We start from the raw sequence: 18017 nt of genomic DNA, 5'->3' as shown, positions 1-18017 counted from the left end.
ATATCAAACACTAATGAAATAATAGTTTTACATTTCCACTAAAATATGGTTTGGGTTTAAAGTTGTTTGGATATAACACAAGAAATCCACAGTCTGTATTTCCACATCTCATTGCATAAAATCTTACAAATTAGGAATTAAGACAGCTGTTTCCTCATTTAGGAAACCTAACATTTACCATATCAGAAGAATCAGAAATACAGAAAGAAAATCTTCCCAGAAGTACCAGCATTTTCTACAGTAAACTAGATAGGATGGATATTTGGAGGATTTCATAGATAGTTTTCTGTTCTTTAGTCACATCTGCTAATGTCATTAGGCACAGACACTGGGGTGGGTCCCCCATTTTCTTTGGCCCAAGTTTTGACCTCCCCTAGAAAGATGTATTAAAAGCCAGTGGGCTTTGATTTCGTTCCTTGCTTTTCCATAAGCAATAGGGCTAATGGCAAGCAGTCAAAATATTCCCTTAGAAGCTTGAAGTGACATTAATATGAGTTTGGGATTTTACCAGGTCTTTGACTGCAGAATTCAGACTTTTCTACTGTAACACTACACATGTAAATGTTCTGAAGCTTCTATTACCTGCAGGCTTTAAAAAAACACAAAACAAAACAGAAGAATGTTTGATTTGGATGGTTGCATTAGATTAGGGGATATTAATGGATTAAACCCACAGCCTCAAAAGTAATTGCCAGTTGTCTACAAGTGACTACTTCTACATAAAGGCCAAAAATTATCAAAGCAAACCACAAACAGTAATTCGTAAGCATAGAACATGCGCTCCCTGTTTATATTTCTAGGTCAGTGCCTCCAGTCTACACAGAAGCTTCATTACTTCTCAAATACAATAGACATCAGCTACAATTCAGAAACTGCTTTATTTATGAGTGAATAAAATGTCCTTTTGGGGGGCAATTGTTGTAGCATGGCCACTCTAGGGACAGATACACAGTCATACTCAGACCTAAAATGAGTGTATTCAGAAGTTAGCAAGAAAATTGTTTACTGGAAGTTCCTTAGTAGTTCTATTGTACAGACAAGCAGAGGGCTTCAGATTTTCAGTAATACATTCTCTCACAAGCATATCATCCCAGAACCCAAACTACACTACATATGTATGAATACATTTGTTTATGTACAAACATACAACTTCCATATATTTTAAACTGCATAATACCACATAAAATAAACTACAAAGGGAAATAGAAACAAAATATTAAAATCAAAGTTGAGTCTGAGAAAAACTTCAGCTGGACTTCTTGTTTTCTGAACCATCATAATGTGAATTGCGGTATAGTGGTATCAGCTTAACCACTAACATAATACGCACAGTAAAGCTAACAATATTCAGAACATATCAGTTCTTAAGTTTGGATAAAGTTGACTAAAATATCTAGGGAGCTCCTGTTCCTGCATACAGCTTCAAATAAGATTAATGCACCTTAAACTTCTGCAAACAGCTAACAGCAGTTCTGCCCTTCTAGGAACACTTGTGTCCAACAACTACTAATGTATTCTGCTTAAACATTCACAAGAAAACGATGCAACTCCTATTGACTGTGACTGGACGCATGCATATTTGGATCTAATGCTTAATGGTAGGCAAGTTTTTACAAGTCCACCAAAACACCTACACCATCTATTCACACACAGCCTACAAGTTGCTCTAACATCTTCTAGGCAAAGAGTTATGATCCCAAAGCTGCCCCAATTGGAATACGGTATATGCACCAGCCATCAATGGTTGAGAGTTTATCTATCCACAATACTCTCAACAATAAGAAAGGGCTTCTCAGACTTCTTAAAAATTGAATAAAGTAGAAGTACAAAAAATAAAGAGCATAATTTTATCCTCCCCATTTTTTTCAGTAGCTATGCATAATATAGACGAGAAAATTTCTGTCACAGAAAAATCATTCTGGACATGAATTTTCAGATGCTAATGCAAAATTGATTTCAGAGCAGCTGTAGCTTGAGTACTCTGGGCTCCAAGCACACTTACAGCTCCATCTCTAGGATGGAATCTCATATAATATGGCAAACCTCAATTTAAGAAATAGAATAAGTAAGAACAGCACAACTTCCTTTGCTTCCACAGCTTAGCAAAATCATCCAATTCCTTCTTAATGAATCTGACCCTTTGAAAAAAGTAGCAAGAGTGTGGTTTATTTACTTCAGTGTTTTGAAATTTCAAGGTCACACTGACTTCTGACAAATAATTGAGAGAGCTAAAGAGCAGGTGGAACAGTGTAAAAACAGACTGAGGTCTGAATGTAAAAGCTCACCTTGGTTTAAAACAAAATCAACTCACCATCAAAGCAGTTCTGATAGATAGCAATGACCAAAGTAGTTACAAAGATTTGAGTATCTGGAACAAACTACCTGGAGAGTAAAAATTCAGTAGAAAGGTCTCCTTCATGGAGAGAGGGAGATAAAATACACTCCCAAGAAGTTCATGATTTCATAAGACAAACATCTGTCAGGATCCTGTTTGTAAGATAGGACGATGGAACAGAAATCAAGTTTAAGTATGCAACAGTGTCTATTGGAAAAAATAATAAATTACAAAGAACTACATAATGAGATATAGAAGCCATCTGATCTCTTAAAAATCCAAGTTAATAGATATTGAATGCAATTTGGTAAAAGTATTCACCCATGAAGGAAACAAAACCTACAAAATGATAGAATACTGTAGTCTACTGATCAAGGAAAGATTACTTTGAAAATATATTGAAATGATTGTTGGTAGAAAGGGAGAGTTGCTTATCAGAAGGAAAGCTGACAGACATTCTCATGTGAATTTAACAGTCTTCAATCACACAGCTATGGTTATGGTATAATAATCTAAATCCTGTTTTATTTCAGCCATGAAATGGTATTTCTGAGATGCCAGGGTATCTATTAGCTGAGCCACAGTTGACTTCTTTGCTGGTGAAACAGTGGTTCCAAAGGATTCAAGACTTCAAAATAACTGATACTATAGGGCTATTCAGATTGATGGGCTTTGAGACAAGTTATATCTGTATGAGACTTGAAAAAGGATTGGTCCACACACAGAGACTGGACACCTACACATGTATAAGGAGAATCATGCAGTTCAGATGTTCTCCATCGCTGGAGTTATCAGTGGAATTATTACCATCATTATAGAAAAACATACCACAAGGAAAGCTTTTATTTTGAATGCAATGTGATTATTCGCAGAGTAGGCATGGTGGGTGTATCTAGCTAGAAGAATACGAAGCCCAGTTTGATGAATATGGGCCAAAACCAGACTTTCTTATTGGTGAAGACCACGGCAATTAGAACACAGAACTCAAAGCTTAAAAAGCTGATATTAAAAAATGCAGAGGAGAGTAAATATTGTATATCAAAATGGCAAACAAATTAGACCAAAACCAGTCACCAGAAATATCTGCAGATGCACCATAATAGCATTTAGCTGTACCATAGAGGTATAAGTGGTTTTTTGAAGTCTTCCTTTTCTCTCCAACCTAGGACTAGCTAGTGACAAGACTTGAAACTTTGTCATCCTATTCTAGGATAACAAACAAACTTCCAACACACTGATACATTACCATTACAGAAATCAAAGTTTCAAGAAGGCAACACTCTTCTCTAAACTACCCTGAAACACTGTGAAGGTAAGCTGAAGAAGGAAAATGAGTGCTACAACTAAGGTTTAAAGTGGTTAAGAACTAGACCCAGAGCGGCTGATGTAAGACAGCATGTCAACAGAAAGGTGGAAAGAAAAGTGACAAAACAAATGGAATGCAAGGAAAAACACTGAAATATTATGTCTCAAATTCCTCCAAGTGCCTGTACTTTGGGGTCCTCATTTGGCAGAAGTAACATTTTGTTTTTTCCATGGAGCTAAGAATCATTTTTTCCTTCCCCTTTCTACATCTTTGTGCTGCCTTTGGCATAACACAGAAAAAGTTAATAACAAAGAAAGGACTAGATTCCTTTAAAATGTTTTATTGTCAATTGTAATTCAGCTTTAAATGGACTCTTGTCAGTTAGGGGATTGGTCTCAATTATACTTTTTTTTTTGAATGTGAGAACAGCATGAACTACAAAATATGACTATCGACATTGTATGAGCTGTCCTATGGGATCTCCCCTTTCTCCATTCCACCCTCTTTGGAATACTTTTGTTGTTATGGTACCATACCTCAGAATTGCTGTTTATCTGCAGTCTCTTCTAGAGGCAAGGATTGGAAACAAAAGAGGGAAGAGGAGGAAAAAATCTCAGGTTCACAGCTTTCTGTGTGCTTAGGGCCACATGCATTTTCCCCTCCTGCTGCCTTCTACCAACCAAATTTTTAAAATATATCCAATGTCTATCGTATTGAAATGTCTCAGCTAAATCCACCTCAGCTAATACTAATTTTAGTCTTTAAATAAAGGCTAATGCTTTGGCTCTTACTATATACACACAGCTCCTAAAAAAGCCTCAATTCACTGAGCAGTATTTGTACTATTTTAACATTGTCTAGAGAACCTAGTTTCTGTACATTATGTGTAGATGTAGGTGCTACCTACATCTGCAAGACCTCTCATTGGTCTCATAGACCAAGGATTGATCTATGAGACAGACTAAACAATTTAGAGAAGCATGGCTTTACTACTCAACACAAATGTTTTAAAGAAGGATGAAGCATTTCCTAGGCCCTCAGCTCTTAAAAAGATACATTGCATTGATAGAAATTCCAATATAATACAAAGAATGACCATATTAAATTTCTAAAAAGACACTGGAGTCATAACAGAAGGTACAGTAAGAAGCTGGCTGATTAGACTAGTGGTATATATACTACCACAATGCTGAAAAAAGTAAGGTACAGATCTAAAAGACTAGACCCAGCTAGGAAACAGTAATTACAGTGGAGAATATGATGTCTAAGTTTAGACAGTATTTCTAACAATGCAGTAGTAGAAGTATGAAATAAAGGATCAAAAACACTAGAAACACTCCAAATTTTTCAGCTTTGAAAATCTGATTTATTAGCACTTCCAAAAATTTTATCCTAAGTCTTCCACCAAAATATCTCAACACAAAGAATGCAAAACATGCATCTTCAGCCTTTGCTCTGTCAGTTCTACAGCTATGTAACTTGCTTTTTTAGTACCTGCAATGACCAAAAATCATGATCACATTTTATTTTAATTGTATTCATGATGCTGTCTTTGGGGGTGCAAGTACTCAAAATAGAAAGTCTGAAATCATCCAGCAGACCAAGAAAACACTGCCTTGAATGGCAAGCAGAAAACTAATGTAATCAGGATAGAGTTGGAAATGTGTGGACTATGGACATTAAAGTGAGGTAGTTGGGAGCAAGTATGAGAATTAATGAGTAGCATAAAAAGGGTATTGAATGAGTTAACCTCTTACTTCCTTGCTTTCTTTTGTTTGTGTTGGCATATAGGAAGTCTAGCGAACTTAACCAGAAGCCGATAAAGTCTGAATGTGTGGCTAGGTAGACAGCAAAGTAGACAAATACAAGTGTAGTATACATTACAGGGCATAAATAACATTGGCTAAAAAAATAAAACAGCTTTGTTTCATATATCTTAAAGTAGAAACAGAAGCACTATATAGTATAATATGATACACTACAAAGTAAATTGAAGAATTGTGTGCAATTTTAGTTCAGTAGGACCCAATAGCACTTGTAGACTTGTTTAAAGTACTTTATAATGCCTCTCATGCCAAGATATACAAGGCATTCTGTCAGTATGAAGAGACACGTTGAGTAGAAGTGAGACATGGACTGGGCCAATCCACATCAACTGGAAGATTGAGAACTCAGCTCACTCTATCCAGAGGAAGGAGAGTCTGGAGACATTTGCTGCAGAAGGATAAAAGTAATTTGGGGAATGACTGACATCAGGTCTCAAACTTCTTAGAAACTGAAGGTATTGTGTGCTACAGTAAATGAGAACACAGGGAAATGAAGAGGTAAGTGAAAGAACAATATATAATACTCTACATATACTGAATGATGAGAGCACAGGGGAACTGCAACAGCAAATAGGATCTGTTGAGAAAGGTTCAAAACCAATTATTAAATATTTAAGTGATAAGGTACCTAGGGCTTGATGTCTGACAAGTTCTTTGCCACAACAACATCCTAAGCCAACACAGGGTAAATACTTTGTGATCTTCATCTGAAAGTGAAAAACATTCCCATGGATATCTAGTATTCTGCATGGTCATGGTTAAATAATTGTTTAAAGGAATGATGAAATGCTTAGCAAGCTAGCCTCAGCAGCAGACTGCTAAGATATCATCTTGCTCTTCTCATCAGTCCTGTTCTTCTCACTGGTATGCTCAGAATACATATTGCTCTGATTGCTCTAATTTGATATTCTGCTAGTCTCAAGCAATCAACTTCAGTGTTTTTCTCCCCAAAATCTGACCAAAAATAGGCTCCCCCCCCCCCAATAATGAAAGTTCATGACTGCTAGCAAAGGGAAGCATGGCAATGGATATGTATCTATTGACTTAAGATATTTAGGAAAGCAAAGAGAGAAGTAGAGTAGAGAGTAGTCATACTGCAGATACCTAATAAGGGAGGACAGGCAAATTCCCCATATCATCATGAAATAGGCTCCTTCTGAGGTTCTCTTAGGGGAATATAATTATCCTCTTGAATGATTTTGAAACATTTTTTTCTGCTTTCTTGCCCCCCTTCCCACTCCTCCCAACCTACTGCTGCAGGCCTAAAGAGAAGTCATTGCTAGTTCTTTTTGCCCCTGAATTGGACCACAAAGTTGGATTTTTTTTTAATTATTATTCATTTAAAAGGAGAGGTCCAAATCATAGAAGATGCTGAATGCTCTCAGCTTGAGAACTGTGTAGATCAGACAATCACTTGGTAGCTGTACAGAAATAACTATTTCTGGATTAGTCTGACATCTTTCCTTCTGTCTCTTAAGCTGACTTCCCCACCCCCTGCCTCTCCTCAGCCTGTTTTACCCACCTCACCATAAAGCCTCTTTTCTAGCTTCTCTCCTGAGCTCCACATTCCCAAGTGTAGCAGCCCCCGTTCCTTCCTTCCCAGGACAGCTGGGAAATAATGCGTGACTTCTGTAGTGTTGCGTTTCCTTCACTCAAAGTTCAGTCTTAATACTGAGAGCAAATGATATCAAGACAGTGTCAAAGACTGTCCAAGAGACCCTTTGAATCACAGTGATACAGCCAGTTCCTCTCCCCTGCCAAGGCATGGCGAGATGCTATACGCTCCACTATATATCACTTTTGGCATTGTTCTGAAGCACTGTGGCACAGCTTCCTCACAAACATCATGCATTTTGAAAATGCCTTTTTAAAGGATGCAGTCATTTCTAAACAACACAATGTATTTCATGCTACATATAAAATAGAGTATGATACAGGTGTTTTAAAATGAGCCTATCAAGACAATTTACCATTAGACAATTAAAACATCAAGAGCTTCATAAAAAAGTAGTAGGATAGGAGTTTGGCTGAAGACAGCATTTTAACAGGCACATTTTGAAGATAATACAATTAGAATTAAACCTGCTCTTAGACTTGTATAGCTGAAGACCTACAGTTTAAAAAGAAAACTGTGTCAGTCTACTATAGTAGCTTATTTCAGACTTATCTCTGTGATAGTATGTATGACTTATATAACATTAACAAAAACTTAAAGGAATAATAGCAAACGTAAATACAAGTTGAGAACTGTCTTTCATCTAATACATGATTTTATACATCAATTAATCCAATGATTAGAATAAAGAATATGATTAACATTTTTCCTTCATCCATCTTCATTTTCTAAGCAGCTCAGTTTAAAAAGTGCTGTTTCCTATTCATTATAGTGAGTTTTGGATGTTAAACAAAGACAGACCAACCTTAAGCCTTTTGATAAATATGATGCTGTGGTAACTGCAGCATTCACTTTGTATCCCATTTCTCCAAGTTCCTGTCAGCCAGATGTCACTTGCAATGCAAACACTAGAAAAATATGAAATAATAATTTCATACATCATCTGTGTGAGCACGAGCCAGTCAAACATTCAATACAAATTCAAACTGCTACTACACATAAAGCAAATATCATCCAAATAATATTTAGAATGATTGAAAGGCTTTTGATTTGGAAGTGTATTCTCTTAAGCTAAGTGGTCCCCAAGACCATCTAGAAAATTCAATTGTTTCATTTTAAAATGTTTTCTGCCCAAAATTATATCAAATCCTAATGTCTCAGTAGAAACACATGGGATTGGATTGCTGACTGGGCGCCTGATGTCAAAGAGGAATCTAATTTTCCAATGGCATTTCCTCATACTGTCTCACCAAAACACAAAATTGATAAAATTTTAATGGATAATTTTCAGAGCAGGACATTACCCATTGTGCTGGGAAATAGCGCAGGAGAACACCATGTAGCATCAGAAAGGCAATGTATCAGAACAGTTTGAATAAATATTAATATACAGAACAAGCCTTACATTCTGCAATTTTTCAGGTAGAAACAGAATTCAGAAGGTATATTTTGCAGTAACAGAAACATCCCTCTCCCCTTCCTTCTTCAGGACACTTTTAAAAAAGTGATCTCTTAAAAACATAGGTGCAATACATCTCTTGAAAGAGCACTGTGTTAATCTTTTACTGTGGTGACAGTCACAGTGAACAGTCCTCTTCTGGCTGAAATCTATTGTGAAAGTCATATTGTCTTCAATGACTACACCACTGAACACTTCATATAACCACATGTTCTGTTAAGCATCTCTAAAGCAAAGGTTGTAGTAATGAAATAAATTAAATATCACCCTTCTGGATCTTCTGATAGGATGAGGTACTGTAGGCATCAAACATAACACCTATAGTCATGACATAATATAAGGTGAAAAGTACTAAATTCTACTCCTGGTGACAGAAGTTAACTGAAGGGCAAGGTACTCATTAACTGTATTATATTATCACCCAGTAATGATGCAAAATGTGTATGGCAATGTGTTATTTAAAGTGTGTTCTTCTTTGACTAGGTTTCCTTTCTATGAAGTCTGGTCATTAATCATGTAAAACTTGAAATGTATTTAGAAAATACAACTGGACAACTAAAAAAAAGTCAATTGAAAGTAAGATTTTACTAACCTTTGTGATTTACTTGAAATTAGAAAGGAAGTGTAGCAGTGGAATATATGGTGAACAGGATTGAGCCAGCTTCCCAGTAAGCATTTCATGTCATTTATTACTAGCTGGATTTTGGCATCTGTATATATATACACTCAATATTTACAGATTATTGTTTATGCTGATATAGAGAGGAAGAACAGCATTTACGGTTAGGAGACCTATATCTGCCTTCATCAAGACTTCAGCATTTAAAAGCTTTAATAAGTATCTAAATAAAACTTGCAGAACATTAAAAAGACCACAACAAAGGAGATCACAATGATGAAAGTGGAGAGGTTTAGTCTTGTGGGGAAAAAAGAGGCTTGTCCACACCACATGCCAAGTCAGTCATAGGTTAGGCTGCATCTTTCATAGCCATCTGAAAAAAAAAATCACTGAAGTCCTCAAATAGGTTAAAGATTAGGGCTGGTTATGTTGCCAAAGATACCTCCCTAGCTACTGTTTTCTTTCAGAAATGCTCAGATTTACTTCACTCCTCAGAGACCAGAGCCACTCTGAAGAAACGAATATTTTTGGCAAGTTTCTCTTGGTTCACAGCACGCTCTCTTCCAGTTAGCTTTGGTATGAGACTTCTCTAGATCTCCATTGTGCTTTTGGCACAATGCAAAAGCCATATTAGAGCTTGATAGGACATAGCTTCTCCAAACCCTGTCTATAACTGGAATAAAACTGATTTTCTTAAGCTACGGCTACTTTTCCTTCCCATGGCCCATCAGTTAGTTACACATTCTCTCAATGCTCTTATTTCTGTCACAGCCTGACAGATGGCCACACATATTCCATTCCATATGCCAGTCACCTTTGTTCTGCCTGCAGCTCACAGGAGTTCCCCTTCCTAGGGTTAAAAGCAGAAGAGAAGGGGAAAAAAGCAAAACTGAGCTGGATGCTTTTTCTTCAGCGTGAGGAAGGGAAACAAGACCCCTCCCATTCTTTCCCCTCCTTCCTATCCCTTTCCATCCTCTGCAGTAAGAAAAAAGCTCCCATTCTCTCTTTTCTTCAAAAGTAGAGGAGAGCTGTTTGCATTGCACAGAAATTCAACCGGGAACAATATCCAGTGCAGGAAAGGAAGTATTTCCAGAGAGGACTGAAATTCTCAGGGGGTTGGTAAGATCTGTATTGTCTTGATGTGGCTGCTCACAGTAATGAAATCTAAACAGACTTTTATTAACAAGTCTTTTCACACCTCTTCTGCTCTCAGCAGCTGAGCTCAGCACAGAGATAGACTATAACCCAGTAACTTTAAGCAGCTTTCTGTGCCTCTCTCAAATGGAGCATGCACTGGTTACCTAACTGTGCATGAGTACAATGCAGCACAGGCATCAGCTCCTGCCAAAGCTGTATTACCGGAGGAAACTGCAAAATTGACAGATTTGCCATCCTAAAGGCATAATGGTCTAAGAACGAAGAGGTGAGTGAAACAGCCAATTCCCCCAGCAGACTTTGTTCTGAATCCTGCACTGATAGCCCCTGGTAGTTCAAAGGCCCAGAATAACTATTTAATTATCAAACTGACTTATGAGTTTACTTCCAGCTTTGAGAACACCATTTAACTTTTTTATATTTTATTTTAACCAGAAAAAAGCACACCAAAAATCACACCATATCTACACCTTTCTTCATTTATAGAAGACCAAGGGTCTGAGACCCATAGTTTTATCCTTGCAGTCTGCCCCTTCTCCTCAGGAAAATTTCAATTCTCTCATTACCAGCTGAATCTTCCTTTTCTAGTTCTCCTCTCTTAATGCTTTGGACTTTCTAAGCAAGCAGTTTAGGTTGTTATCTGTCCAGGAGTCCAAGTCATTGTGGTCATACTCAGAATACCTAAAACAAGGTGGGCAGACACTGGAGCTAGTGGAGAGAAGCATGCACAGCAGAATTGCTACAGAGGCTGGTGGCAGTCTGAGTAGCTGGTACATCTGTGTGCTCTAACAACAAATTTTGCCTCAACTCATTGACACATTTTATTGTACAACTTGCCAGTGATTTCTTACAGCAGAGTTCATCAGATAAAATCTGAAGTTATCACAGTAACCTCTTCACACAACAAAGAAGGAGAGCTGTACACAGAAAGACTCTGTTGGTTTCCACAAGCTGGACTCACGGAGACATTACAAGGATAAGTGATACAATAAATTCTTCATTGCAATATTTAACCTTGAAAATGTGCATTTGGGCATAGGTTGATCTTACACCTCTATCCTCTTTGCTTAAAGGCTGTTTAAACACAACTGCATCTCCAAGACAAAGTATTTTTATTACCTCGTGTTTGCACTGTACTTTGAGGAAGCAGAACGTTATGTAAGTGCTAAGCACTATTAACATCATCCTCTTCTATTTTTCTCTTTCAACTTTTAAGTGACTATAGTGCTTGTGGAAGTTGTTGGATTGACAGCCCTGAAGACTGAGGTGCAGTACACCTGCTGAGCCAAACAGAACTAAAATGTAGAAAAACCTCTCACCAAGTTTTAAATGCACGCTTCATTTAGTTACTGTTATATGACTAGGTTTAATACTAACACTGAAAAAATTGTCGCTCCTATTTATTTGTTCTAAACATTGGTTCAATCTCCTTATATTCTGCTTTCAAAAATAATTTCTTACAGACACGCAGCACTCCAGAGACTGCTTCCCTGCCTTCAAAATCCTACAATACAATGGGATACTGTTGAAGCATAACTTCAAGCTACTGCAGTCAGGTACAATGCTACATCCTAGCATTCACTTTGCACATCACAGAAAAGTACATTAGCTAGTTTCATACTAGTACTAACCACACTAACTGCTTGAGTACAGAAAGCTATTCTATATTATTGTCTAAATCTGAAGTTAGGAGACTTTCAGCAAAAGATCTGTTCCTTTGGTTGTCTAAGAAAGATCAGTAACCCTAACTAAGTCATACTGAAGCTACAATTTAACATTTCCTGATATAGGAGGCTTTTCGTTTTGATTTAAACACTCTAGATTTCCAGTAATGCACTTTTAACTACTGAAGTGGCTTTCTCTCTTTTTTTTTTTTCCCTAAGTCCTTTTTGGGAAACCTAAAGACATGACTTACCTTCTGAGAAAGATCTCTGTACAAATATACTTATGTCTCTTGTAAAGCTTCTCCTTGATCTTAGCTAAGATTGCCACTCTTTCCACAATACTACCATACCCACTTCCTTACAAAAGGACTCTCTGAATCAAACAAACATTTACTACCCAGGCGCTTTACACCCTCCTTTTATCCACTTGGTTTGTTTGCCTCCAGGTGGGACTGCTTCAGATTTATGGGAAAGGATTGATCCCCATTAACTACAAAGAGCACATCAGATGCAGAACACCTGCAGTGTGTAGAGCTGTTACTAACACCTGCTGTTTCAGATTCTTCTAGAATATTCCTTCACTTGTCTTGACAGGTCCTGAGAAGCAAATTTTATGCCTGGAACATCTTCACTCCTGAGTAACTTCAAGACCAGACATTTACAGAAAGCCATTCCTTAGCATTTCCAGTTACTTTTCAGTTCAGGAAGTTTCTCAAGGTTTCTTGTCAGGGCAGGCTGGTCTTTTATGATTTTCAGCCTGCAATGCTGCTCCTTTCTATTTCATCTTGACTTAATGTCATTAGTCTTCTTTCATAGAAACCTGAGCATTCTTTTCCTAATTTATCTAGATGGTACCCTGACAGCAGCTCCCTTGATCAAACTTTGCCATTTATGTCTCTCCCTCAGTTAATCATTCTCTGAAACGAGATTTATAGTAAAAAAGAATTAAATCAAGTCTGACTTCCTTCAAATTTCTTGACTTTCTGGGATTCTGGATGCTCACTCAGGCCAGGCCCCTTGGAGACATTGTGCTTTCTCTCATTTACTAAACAGGCTGTTACGGCTGTTTTCCTATACTGGAGGGCCTTAGCAGGCTTTGTCATTGGTGAAGCTAAATAAAGGCTTAAAGGATGCAGGTATGATACTGAGACATCTTGCTGTTTGATAGTACTCCTAACACGTACCCCTCTTTGTCTATTTCTGGTCATGTATTTTAAAAATTGAATCTGGAGGCAGAGAGTCCACATGGTAATTCTTCTTGTCTGCTTCTTGAAAACAAGAGTTCTCTGTTATGTAAAATATCTCTGCAGAAGTACAGGTTCCCAGCTGTCCTCCTTCCTTCAGATCTTGATTTTCTATCACTTCATGTGTGGGCATCAGGTAAAAATCTATTGATTTGTCGGAAAGAGATATATACATATAAGCTTTTTATAAATGTGGTCTACATCTTTTGTTTATCTGTCTCATACCTCCTGAGGTCTGTTTCTGAATAAAAATCTCCAGCTTGTGTAATGCAAGATGATCCATTTCATACAGGTCAAACCTGTTCTATGCTGCCAGCAGATTTCTGCAAGTTGAATTCTTAGTCCCTATGTGCAAGGTGTCTGTGGCCTGGTCCCCAAAAGTCTAAAAGAACAACTGTCAGCAGCATCTCTATTTCTCTGACTAGTGAAAGTCTCTACTTTAAGAGTAAAGCTCATCTATGAAGGAGGTGAAACTTTTCATCATCTTGAGACGGTAAAATGAACTGCCTCGAGGGAATAAAACAATGCCACAATAATTACCACCTTCCCCCTCAATGAGAAGCACATTTCTTTATAACTTTGCTGGCATAAACATGGATATAAAATGAAGCCCAACCTTACTTAAACAAGAAGTGTTATTGACCAGCTTCTCCCATCTTTGGGAAAAGTAGCAATTTAAAATGACACACAGTAGATGCGTAGTGCTATTTGTTGGTGCAAGGCCAGGAAGTGCTGAGGTTTTACAGAGCTCAATACATCACAGAAATGTGTGTGTGTGCGTGTGTGTGTGTGTGTGTGTGTACAAAACAGTTGTAAATCTCCATGCGGATCTGCAAGTGTACAGAAAAGTTAAAAAACAAACAACAAAACAAAAAACCTACACTAAGACTTTTGTGCAATCTTGTGTGACAGATCTGCATTAGTGGTTAAGGCAGAAATGATCATCCAGCTTTGCCAAACATCACTGATTTTTACAATAAATAGGTTTACAATCTGCTAAATTGAAGGCAAATTATCATCCAGTTTCTTATAGTACAAATGGCTGCATTTAAAGTATGTTCTTGTTCTCAGGTCTAAAGCATTACAAGACCAAAATGTTCTGTATCTCATCTCAAATTTTCAAACAATCCAATATCCAGGCTATATATAGATATATTCTTGCTGTTCAATCTCTTAAAAATCAATCAATATTAATGTGTCTGCCTTAAACTTTTAAGGTCATTGTCTCCCTTCTGACATCTTTAACTACATCAACATCACATTATATCATTATAGACTCATGAAGCAATGTACTTTTACATTTTTGCAAGATAATGCCTCTTTTGTGTTTCAGTTTTTATCATAATATAAATCTTGAAATGTAATTTGCATATCTTTTGTTTAGCAAAGGAGACCCCCATTTAAGACTGTGTCATTTTAATACATAGACTTAAAAGTGGTTGACTTTTTAAAGAAAATGCAACAAAATATTCCAATTTATTCTTCAACTGAAGCGGCTGCTGCATCAGTAAATTAGTAAATTCCCTTAACAATACACTTGCTAACAATTATAGTCTGCCTGCCTTGGGCTGACTTGACAGTACGGCTGCCATCTGTTGAGAAGTCCATTCATGGATTTTAAAGGGCTATTTATAGGTTTTTATTTCAAACATTGCAAATACCTTTTTGCTCTTCACCCTTACTGCCACTTACTCTGTCTTTCCTGCCCTCTGTTCATCTCTCTTTCCACCCTGCTAAAGAGCACTGGTGTACTTCCAACATTGAACTGTCTCTGCACCAGCAGCCACATCACAGCTCTCAGGTGCATTCAATCCTGAGTCAAGCCTGGCCCATTTTTAATGGCTGAGGTGGACAAGCAGAGAGGAGGGAGGACACTTCTGGAAAGGAACGGACAGAAATGAGCCGGATCAATCAAGAAATTCAAAAGCAGCCGTGAAGGAAACAAAATCAACACGATGAATGGGAAAGGGATGCTAGGAGCCCCAGCTCTGGATAGATGGATATTTCATGAATTCCTCCAATAAATAGGGATCCCCTAGGGAAATTCAACACCTGGCAATCTTAGTGGATAGTGGAGCTGCAAATAAAGCATAATGTTCACCCCTCTGGTAAATTCAAGCAATTAAACCCCTTTTAAAAAAAGGCCCTCTTAGGCTTTCTGCCCAGTAAACTCACAGTGAAAAGCAACTTTAATAAATGTTATAAATCTCACCTCTGAGCCAACAGGAAATTCAAATGTTTGCATGTGCAGGAGCCAGGGAGCTGCTGAAACAAAAGGTAAACGTGTATATTAGAATAGGTTATGCCAATACTCTGACTGGACGGTAGTGGAAGCGTCAGGCGCAGAGACACAACATTTATTTTATATGATAAGCACCTTCTGGTGGTATCTCTGATCTCTTGTTTGTGTCACACCAGAGTTCTCCTTTCCCTGGGAGTAGACAAATCTGTTTAGTGATGACCTTGCTGGCTTGATGAATTTAGGATTACTTCTTATCATGCAACACTACTGGAAAGTAGTTTTGAGTTTTAATGTTTTGGACATAAAACCAAATAAAGAAATGGCAACAAATATCTGTGGTTTGTAAAATGAAAAGATCAAAGAAAAGAGACTGCAGAGAATTTTTGATCAACACCCTGACAAGGGGTGTTAGTTTTAATAAACAGTAAGAATTTTAGGCCATTATGAAGTATGAGATGCAGTCTCAGCTGTGTTTCTAATTTCCTTTCTTGCCTTTACTGCTGTTATATAAAGCTCTGTAGTGACGAAAAACATTTATTGAAAAAATCTGAGTGCACCGTTTGGGATTATGTTACTTCATCTGCATGGAGCCAATGAGAAATACTTCCTTCACCCTCCATAGTGCCAAGAGCTCTAGGCACATTCTGTGTATGGGAAAAAGCACTGGGCAGAGATGCACTTGTGTAAGTGAATAAGGATTTTGTAATTAGGTCTGAAGACAATGATCGTGCATGCTGCTCATTTTGATTGTTCTTTTTTTAAAGTCTTACATAAACATAGACAGAACTTTGTGCAAATTCTTTTAAAGTGATTTTAAAACAATACATATTCGGCAACATATCCTGTGGTTTCCTGAAAAAATTTTGGTAACATTGTGTCTACCTAATTATGAATATTATAATTTTTGTGTACTGCACACTCTACAGACTTATGAGGGCACAAAAGGCCAGGAAAACTAAGATGAAGAAAAGGACAGAAAGCTGGATGGTAATAAGTCATATTTGCTTATTGAGGTATTCATGGGAATCAGAGGAGAGGGATGTTCACTCATCTACTCTTCAGTTTGGGGACCTTTCTGGTGAGCAGAAAGGGTCAGTAAAAGAGAAGAAATCTCCACAGAAATCTCTTCATCAATCTTGAGAAAAGCTGAGAATTCATTATTTTATTACAAGATGGGCATAAGGAACTAGTATGTCTTTGTTTTAATGACTCCATCTGTGGCTTTCCACCTACAGTATTTTCCCTTCGGGGATTATCAAGATTATTAGTAATTATTGCTAATAAGTCATTATTATGAATAATGGTAATTACAGTATCATTTAAAGACCCTAGTCATTATCACTGTGGAAAACAGTATGAACGTAGCAAGGACCAAGGCTTTGCAACAGCACATGGAAATCTTGTAAGAGAAACTGAATAAGCACAGGGTTACACTCCAGAGAGCACAACACTCACAGACTTTCATCCCCAAACTGCCAATGACAGGATCAAATTCAGTATTTGTGAACAGACAAATGACTAACAAATTTTAGCAACAATTTTTGTTTTACAGGAAAACAAAAACTAAACTTTTTTTTCCTCTTTGATTTCTAGGATTTGGGAGAATAGGTAGAACCATACAATCCTATCTCTAGCCCCCAGAAGTACTGGTTGTGCGACATTTCTAATTACAGTAAATATTGTGTCTAAAAAACAGTGCAAATCCAGACACAAAATGGATCATGGATGCATGGAGAACAGTTCAGCCGTTACAGATAGTCCACAAGAGGACAAAAAGGGCTTTTAGACCACTCCAGTTGGCTTTGTCTGTCTCCCTTATGCAATAGAGCTGTAGTTTTTCATTTAACAGATTCCTAGAATGATCAGCAAAGCCCTACCTGTTACATGTTAATGTTAAATATGTATTCAGAGTGGGCACACCTTCATTTTCTCAGTTCTAACTTTTTTTTTTCAAGGTTTTATGTCAGGAAAATGTACTTTGCCTTTTCTCTTTGCCTCTTCACTTTAGCTTCCTCAATCCTCACCTATCTTGCTCTCCATCTTCACAGTCATAGAACTCTTCTAAAAGTACCCTGCTGACAACTTCTGATCTGTTCTTCCACTAAGATAAGCAGAACTGCATTCATAACCTTATAACTTTATGTATATAACTTTGTAACTTTAGTCGACAACTGAAGATATAAACTAAAATTTTGTAAGGTTTTATTTTTGAAGGATGACCTCACCTCAACAAGAGATCTGAACATACACATCTGTTATATATATATATTTATACACACACACGTATATGCAGATAGACATATTACATACATATATCATTATAAATGGGGATATGCTTCTGACAAAACACAAAGAAAGCACCTTTCAGGCTCTAAGAAATGGTATTTGCAACTATAATCCAAAATATACCGGAAAAGGTATGAGAGCTTGGACAGTTCTATTTCAAAGACAAACATTTCCCAATATAACATGCTAGAGCAGAATTTGTTCATGGAGGTCACTGTAAGAAGCTCAGCACTACCTTAGCAAAGGTAAGCTCTCTTTACCTTTTA

The 18017-nt window shown here is 37.3% G+C and overlaps 1 protein-coding gene across 6 annotated transcripts in view; it reads right to left on the bottom strand.

Moving 5' to 3' along the window:
• LOC310903636 (uncharacterized protein) overlaps positions 1-18017 on the bottom strand; it is a 503466-nt gene that overhangs the window by 244235 nt on the left and 241214 nt on the right. For all 6 annotated transcript variants that reach the window (XR_014587628.1, XR_014587629.1, XR_014587630.1 and 3 more), the window contains 2 exons: positions 15436-15488; positions 7888-7990 (listed from right to left, as the gene is read on the bottom strand). The gene's annotated coding sequence lies outside the window, so the exon portion shown is untranslated. The remainder of the gene's footprint in view (positions 1-7887; positions 7991-15435; positions 15489-18017) is intronic.

Source organism: Anser anser (assembly GCF_964211835.1).
Source record: "Anser anser genome assembly, chromosome: 8".
Taxonomy (NCBI): Eukaryota; Metazoa; Chordata; class Aves; order Anseriformes; family Anatidae; genus Anser; species Anser anser.
This window is presented reverse-complemented; position numbering and strand designations above follow the sequence as displayed.